Here is a 7,749-nt window from a genome sequence, read left to right as displayed (position 1 = left end):
CAATCTTCGACTTCATTGTCGAACGCTGTGACACTGCCACTCTTCGGCATCCCTGGGTGTGGTTAGACTGGCTAAAAATGACGTCTCCCGCGCTCTCCCTTCTTCTCCGCTGTGGCTCAAATGGCGTCTCCCGCGCTTTCCTTTCTTCCCCCGCGGACGCTGCTCAGCCCTTGAACACCGGCCGCGCTCTGCGCATTTTCCTGCGCGCCTCTCTCGTTGACGCCGCTCGGTCCTGAACCCTGGCTGCGCCCTGTGCGCTTTACCCTCTCTCTCTGCTCTCGTCGACGCTGCTCGGCCTTTTCCTGTGCCGTCGGTCGGCTCTAGCCGCCGCTGTGTGGGAAGGTCTGCGCCGTACCTGTTGCCAGCCCGCCTCGCTGGAGTCTCCGCCGGATGGTCGACGCCCGTGCCTCTAGAATCGGCCTTCCTCTGCAGAGTTGCAGGTAGGTTCGAATCCCATCCTCGTCGCCAATGTTAAATCCGTGAATCTTGATGTATGGTGTCCTTCAAGAAATAGACAGAGACTGCAGAGGAACAATCAACAGGTGTTTACTGGATGAGGGTTACTCTAAAACTAACAGTACAGATCCCTACTCAGGGTTTATATACAGGTGTGGTCACTGCCGGTACTACAGTATACAGGAGCTGTAAAAAGCAGTTCTCCCCTTAAAGGTACATACACTACAATTTCCTCCCCTTTTAGATTAACAGTACCATAACATTCATTTAACAATTAACACTTTTAACATGTCAAGGGAGGAGTGTCGACACTGAGGAAGTCAAACTCTTCCCCATAATTAGTACCAGCGGACGATTCGAACACTCCCAGGTCAGGTACAGCACAAATCAGATGAAGACTGTAGTAAAACGTCTCTACTTTGTCCCACTGATGCTTCAAACTCAACCTCAGAAAGGGGGACGGGGATAACGGATGGGGGGGGGAACGGAGGAACAGAGGGGCGATCCGAGGGGCGGAGGAGGGGAGGGAGAAAAAGGGGGGGGGGAGGGAGAGAAAGGGGGGGGGGGGAGAGAAAGGGGGGGGGAGGGAGAGAAAGGGGGGGGAGGGAGAGAGAGAAAGGGGGGGAGGGAGAGAGAGAAAGGGGGGGAGGGAGAGAAAGGGGGGGAGGGAGAGAAAGGGGGGGAGGGAGAGAAAGGGGGGGAGGGAGAGAAAGGGGGGGAGGGAGAGAAGGGGGGGAGAGAAAGAGGGGGGAGGGAGAGAAAGAGGGGGAGGGAGAGAAAGGGGGGGGAGGGAGAGAGAAAGGGGGGAGGGAGGGAGAAAGGGAGAAAGGGGGGGAGGGAGGGAGAAAGGGGGGGGAGGGAGGGAGAAAGGGGGGGAGGGAGGGAGAGAGGGGGGGGAGGGAGGGAGAAAGGGGGGGAGGGAGGGAGAAAGGGGGGGAGGGAGGGAGAGAGAAAGGGGGGGAGGGAGGGAGAGAGGGGGGAGGGAGGGAGAAAGGGGGGGAGGGAGGGAGAAAGGGGGGGAGGGAGGGAGAAAGGGGAGAAAGGGGGGGAGGGAGGGAGAAAGGGGGGGAGGGGAGGGAGAAAGGGGGGGAGGGAGGGAGAAAGGGGGGGAGGGAGGGAGAAAGGGGGGGAGGGAGGGAGAAAGGGGGGGAGGGAGGGAGAAAGGGGGGGAGGGAGGGAGAAAGGGGGGGAGGGAGGGAGAAAGGGGGGGAGGGAGGGAGAAAGGGGGGGAGGGAGGGAGAAAGGGGGGGAGGGAGGGAGAAAGGGGGGGAGGGAGGGAGAAAGGGGGGGAGGGAGGGAGAAAGGGGGGGAGGGAGGGAGAAAGGGGGGGAGGGAGGGAGAAAGGGGGGGAGGGAGGGAGAAAGGGGGGGAGGGAGGGAGAAGGGGGGGAGGGAGGGAGAAAGGGGGGGAGGGAGGGAGAAGGGGGGGAGGGAGGGAGAAAGGGGGGGAGGGAGGGAGAAAGGGGGGGAGGGAGGGAGAAAGGGGGGGAGGGAGGGAGAAAGGGGGGGAGGGAGGGAGAAAGGGGGGGAGGGAGGGAGAAAGGGGGGGAGGGAGGGAGAAAGGGGGGGAGGGAGGGAGAAAGGGGGGGAGGGAGGGAGAAAGGGGGGGAGGGAGGGAGAAAGGGGGGGAGGGAGGGAGAAAGGGGGGGAGGGAGGGAGAAAGGGGGGGAGGGAGGGAGAAAGGGGGGGAGGGAGGGAGAAAGGGGGGGAGGGAGGGAGAAGGGGGGGGAGGGAGGGAGAGGGGGGGAGGGAGGGGAGAGGGGGGGGAGGGGGGGAGGGGGGAGGGTGGGAGAGGGGGGGAGGGAGGGAGAAGGGGGGGGAGGGGAGGGGGGGGGGAGGGTGAAGGGGGGGAGGGAGGGAGAAGGGGGGGAGGGAGGGAGAAGGGGGGGAGGGAGGGTGAAGGGGGGGAGGGAGGGGAGAAGGGGGGGAGGGGGGGGAGAGGGGGGGAGGGGGGGGGGAGGGAGAGAGGGGGGGGTGAGGGAGAGAGGGGGGGGAGGGAGGGTGATGGGGGGGGGGGAGGGGATGGGGGGGAGGGAGGGAGAAGGGGGGGAGGGTGGGAGAAGGGGGGGTGGGGGGTGAAGGGGGGGAGGGTGGGAGAAGGGGGGGAGGGAGGGAGAAGGGGGGGTGGGAGGGAGAAGGGGGGAGGGAGGGAGAAGGGGGGGAGGGAGGGAGAAGGGGGGGGAGGGTGGTGAAGGGGGGGAGGGTGGGAGTTTGGGGGGGTGGGAGGGAGTTGGGGGGTGGAGGGAGTTAGGGGGGGTGGGAGGGTGAAGGGGGGGTGGGAGGGTGAGGGGGGTGGGGTGAAGGGGGGGTGGGAGGGAGTTGGGGGGGTGGGTGGGAGTTGGGGGGTGGGTGGGTGAAAGGGGGGGAGGGAGGGTGAAAGGGGGGTGGGTGGAGTTGGGGGGGTGGGAGGGTGTTGGGGGGGGAGGGTTGGGGGGGAGGGTGATTGGGGGTGGAGGGTGTTTGGGGGGGGAGGGTGGGGGTGGGTGGGAGGGTGGGGGGGAGGGAGGGTGTTGGGGGGGGGTGTTGGGGGGGAGGGGGGGTTGGGGGTGGGTGGTTGGGGGGGGGGGGTGGTGTTGGGGGGGGGGTGGGTGAAGGGGGGGTGGGTGGGGGTGTTGGGGGGGTGGGTGGTTTGGGGGGGGTGGGTGTTGGGGGGGTGGGAGGGTGGAAGGGGGGGGTGGGTTGGGGGGTGTGGGGGGTGGGGGGGTGGGTGTTGGGGGGGTGGTGGTGTTGGGGGGGTGGTGAGGGGGGGGGTGGGTGGGTGTGTGGTGGGTGGGGTGGGGGGTTTGGGGTGGGTGTTGGGGGGGTGGGTGGTGGGGGAGGGGTGGGTGGTGTTGGGGGTGGGAGGGTGGGTGTTGGGAGGGGTGGGAGGGGTGGAGGTGGGAGGGGGGGTGGGAGGTGATTGGGGGGGAGGGGAGGGAGGGAGGGAGAAAGGGGGGAGGGAGGGAGGGCGGGAGGGGCGGGAGGGAGGGAGAAAGAAGTTACAGAAAGCTAAAATATTGAATTACCTTGTCACAAAGCATTAAATCTGTACTACCCACATAAATGTTGTGTACTTGATTTAGAATCACATTCTATTCCATGTAACCTCGACCCTGCTCTATGCTTAAACTCAATAGTCTAACCACTATTGATTGCAATGATTTGAGTTGCTGTGTGGGCAAGAGGTTATAGCTTCGCAGTGCAACCCCTTCCTCAGCTGTAACTGGAGTCCATACACACTCCTTCTCTACTCTGCACAGTCTACACCCCCAAAATTTGCAGCTCTGCTCGCCATCCTACAAACAGCCTCCCTCACCTCTGCAACCCATAGATCCCCCAATTTGGAATTCTGCACTCTACCCTGTGCATAATACTGTCCACACAATTCCTGCTAAATTTACAGCTTTATGTCCCAACTCATGCACATCTCCAACATGCAGTCTGCATACCACCCCGTGCACAGTCTCCCAAATTTGCAGCACTGTAGTCTTCATATGCCTAAACAGATCTATTATCTGAAGCTGTTTTGTTGTAAGATAGCACGGCATAGTGTAAGCCTTGGCTCAACGGTAGCACTCTTACCATCGAGACAGAATCTTGTGGGTTCAAGTCCGACTCCAGTCTTGATCACATAATCCAGTGCAGTACTGAGAGAGTGCTGCGTTGTCAGAGGTGCCGTTTTTCAAATGAGATGTTAAACCCAGGCCCCACCTAGCCTCCCAGGTGGACTTGAAAGATACCATAACTTTATTCGAAGAAGAGCAGGGGTGTCACCTGGTGCCCTGGCCAATATTTATCCCTCAAACAAAAGTATATCCACAGCCATGCCTTGCCCAGTCACGTCCCCTAGCACAGACCCCAGCCACGCCTTGCCCAACCACATCCAGAGGCCAGTGTCAGGAGGAGCAGAGAGCGGCGGTACAGTGAGTACTTAAACTCACTTTTGCAGGCATTTTTACAGAGGCTTACCAATCTCACAGGCCGGCGGCGGCGTTCCGAAGCCATGTCACGATTCAAAAAGTGATGCGGGCACGAGGGAGCAGCTGATTGAGTGAGTATGGCCAGGTGAGTATTTATACTACTCTATAGTGTGACAGTTAAGATTAATAGTTTATAAAATTTAGACGGTCTTAATTTTTGTGGTTATAGTTTCTAAGGTCTCTGTTGTGTATCGGGCAGTGCTAGTAACCAAGGGCCCTTGAGTATATCATTTAATTGTAATGTAATTAGTGGTATTGATTTGATATGGATTAATTTGGATTAATTAAAGGATAAGTCATGGCAGGACAGCTCGGCCCTGTGGCATGCTCCTCCTGCGCTATGTGGGAAATCAGGAACACTTCCTGTGTCCCTGACGACCATGTGTGCGGGAAGTGTATCCAGCTTCAGCTACTGTCAGACCGCATTGCGGCGCTGGAGCTGAGAATGGATACATACTGGAGCATTCGCAATGCTGAGGACATCGTGGATAGCACGTTTAGGGAGTTGGTCACACTGCAGGTAAAGGCTGCACAGGCAGGAAGGGAATGGGTGACCACCAGGCAGAGAAGTAGGCGCAGGCAGGTAGTGCAGGGGCCCCTGTGGCCACCCCCCTCTCAAACAGATATACCACTTTGGATATTGTTGAGGGAGATGGCTTATCGGGGGAAGGCAGCAGCAGCCAACTTCCTGGCACCATGGGTGGTTCTGCTGCACAGGACGGGAGGAAAAAGATTGGGAGAGCTATAGTGATAGGGGATTCTATTGTAAGGGGAATAGATAGGCGTTTCTGCGGCCGCAAACGAGACTCCAGGATGGTATGTTGCCTCCCTGGTGCAAGGGTCAAGGATGTCCCAGGGCGGCTGCAGGGCATTCTGGAGGGGGAGGGTGAACAACCAGTTGTCGTGGTGCATATAGGTACCAACAATATAGGTAAAAAAATGGGATGAGGTCCTAAAAGCGGAATATAGGGAGTTAGGAGGTAAATTAAAAAATAGGACCTCAAAGGTAGTAATCTCAGGATTGCTACCAGTGCCACGTGCTAGTCAGAGTAGAAATAGAAGGATATTTCAGATGAATACGTGGCTAGAGGAATGGTGCAAGGGGGAGGGATTCAAATTCCTGGGACATTGGAACCGGTTCTGGGGGAGGTGGGACCATTACAAACTGGACGGGACCGGGACCGATGTCCTAGGGGGAGTGTTTGCTAGTGCTGTCGGGGAGGGTTTAAACTAAAATGGCAGGGGGTTGGGCACCTGTGCAGGGAGACAGAGGAAAGGGAAGCAAGGATAGAAACAAAAGACAGGAAGGAGAAAAGCAAAAGTGGAAGGCAGAGAAATTAAGGGTGTAAATCAAACAGGGCTACAGTAAATAATAATAATTCTAAAAGGACTAAGAGTGTTAAAAGAACAAGCCTGAAGGCTGTGTGTCTTAATGCAAGGAGCATTCGTAGTAAGGTGGATGAATTAGCTGCGCAGATAGATGTAAACGGATATGATGTAATTGGAATTACAGAGACATGGCTCCAGGGTGACCAAGGCAGGGAATTCAACATCCAGGGTTATTCAATATTCAATATTCAGGAAGGATAGGCAAAAAGGAAAAGGAGGTGGGGTAGCATTGCTGGTTAAAGAGGAGATTAACACAATAGTAAGGAAGGATATTAGCTCTGATGATGTGGAAACTGTATGGGTAGAGCTGAGAAATACCAAGGGGCAGAAAACATTTGTGGGAGTCATATACAGACCCCCAAACAGTAATACTGAGGTTGGGGATGGCCTTAAATGGGAAATTAGAGACGCGTGCAATAAGGGCACAGCAGTTATCATGGGTGACTTTAATCTAAATTAGTAACAATACTGTGGAGGAGGAATTCCTAGAGTGTATACGGGATGGTTTCCTGGACCAATATGTCGAGGAACCAACTAGAGATCAGGCCATCTTAGACTGGGTATTATGTAATGAGAAAGGATTAATTAGCAATGTTGTTGTGCGAGGCCCCTTGGGGAGGAGCGATCATAATGATACAATTCTTCATTAAGATGGAGAATGAAGTAGTTGACTCAGAGACTAGGGTCCTGAATTTAAATAAAGGAAACTACGATGGTATGAGGCGCGAGTTGGCTAGGATGGATTGGGGAACGTTACTTAAAGGGTTGACGGTGGATAGGCAATGGCAAACATTTAAAGATCGCAAGGATGAACGACAGAATTTGTTCATCCCTGTTTGGCATAAAAATAAAACAAAAAAGGTGACTCAACCGTGGCTAACAAGGGAAATTAGGGATAGCATAAGATCCAAGGAGAGGACATATAAATTGGCCAGAAAAAGCAGCAAAACTGAGGATTGGGAGCAGTTTAGGATTCAACAAAGAAGGACAAAGGGATTAATTAAGAGGGGGAAAATAGAATATAAGAGTAAGCTTGCAGGGAACATAAAAACTGACTGTAAAAGCTTCTATAGATATGTGAAGAGAAAAAGATTGGTGAAGTCAAGCGTAGGTCCCTTGCAGTCAGAATCAGGGGAATTTATAATGGGGAACAAAGAAATGGCTGACCAATTAAATACATACTTTGGTTCTGTCTTCACAAAGGAGGACACAAATAACCTCCCAGAGATTTCGGGGAACATCGGTTCTAATGAGAGGGAGGAATTGAATGAAATCAGTATTTATAGGGAAATGGTGTTAGGGAAATTGACGGGATTGAAGGCCGATAAATCCCCAGGGCCTGATAATTTACATCCTAGGGTACTTAAGGAAGTGGCCCTAGAAATAGTAAATGCATTGCTGGTCATCTACCAAAATTCTATAGACTGAAATAGTTCCCATGGATTGGAGGGTAGCTAATGTAACTCCACTATTTAAAAAAGGTGGTAGAGAGAAAACAGGGAATTATAGACCGGTAAGCCTGACATCGGTAGTGGAGAAAATGCTAGAGTCCATTATAAAAGATGTAATAGCAGAGCACTTGGAAAACAGTGACAGGATTGGATAAAGTCAACATGGATTTACAAAAGGTAAATCATGCTCGACTAATCTACTGAAATTTTTTGAGGATGTAACTGGTAGAATAGATAAGGGAGAACCAGTGGATATGGTGTATTTGGACTTTCAGAAGGCTTTCGATAAGGTACCGCATAAGAGATTGGTGTGCAAAGTTAAAGCACATGGGATTGGGGGTAAGGTACTGACTTGGATAGAGAACTGGTTGGCAGACAGGAAGCAAAGAGTTGGAATAAACGGGTCTTTTTCCAAGTGGCAGGCAGTGACTAGTGGGGTACTGCAGGGATCGGTGCGAGGACCCCAGCTATTCACAATATATATTGTGATGATCT

Source organism: Somniosus microcephalus, chromosome 7 (genome assembly GCF_052327205.1).
Source record: "Somniosus microcephalus isolate GS21.2 chromosome 7, FLI_Smic_1.0, whole genome shotgun sequence".
Lineage (NCBI taxonomy): Eukaryota > Metazoa > Chordata > Chondrichthyes > Squaliformes > Somniosidae > Somniosus > Somniosus microcephalus.
Note: the sequence above shows the minus strand (reverse complement) of the source record.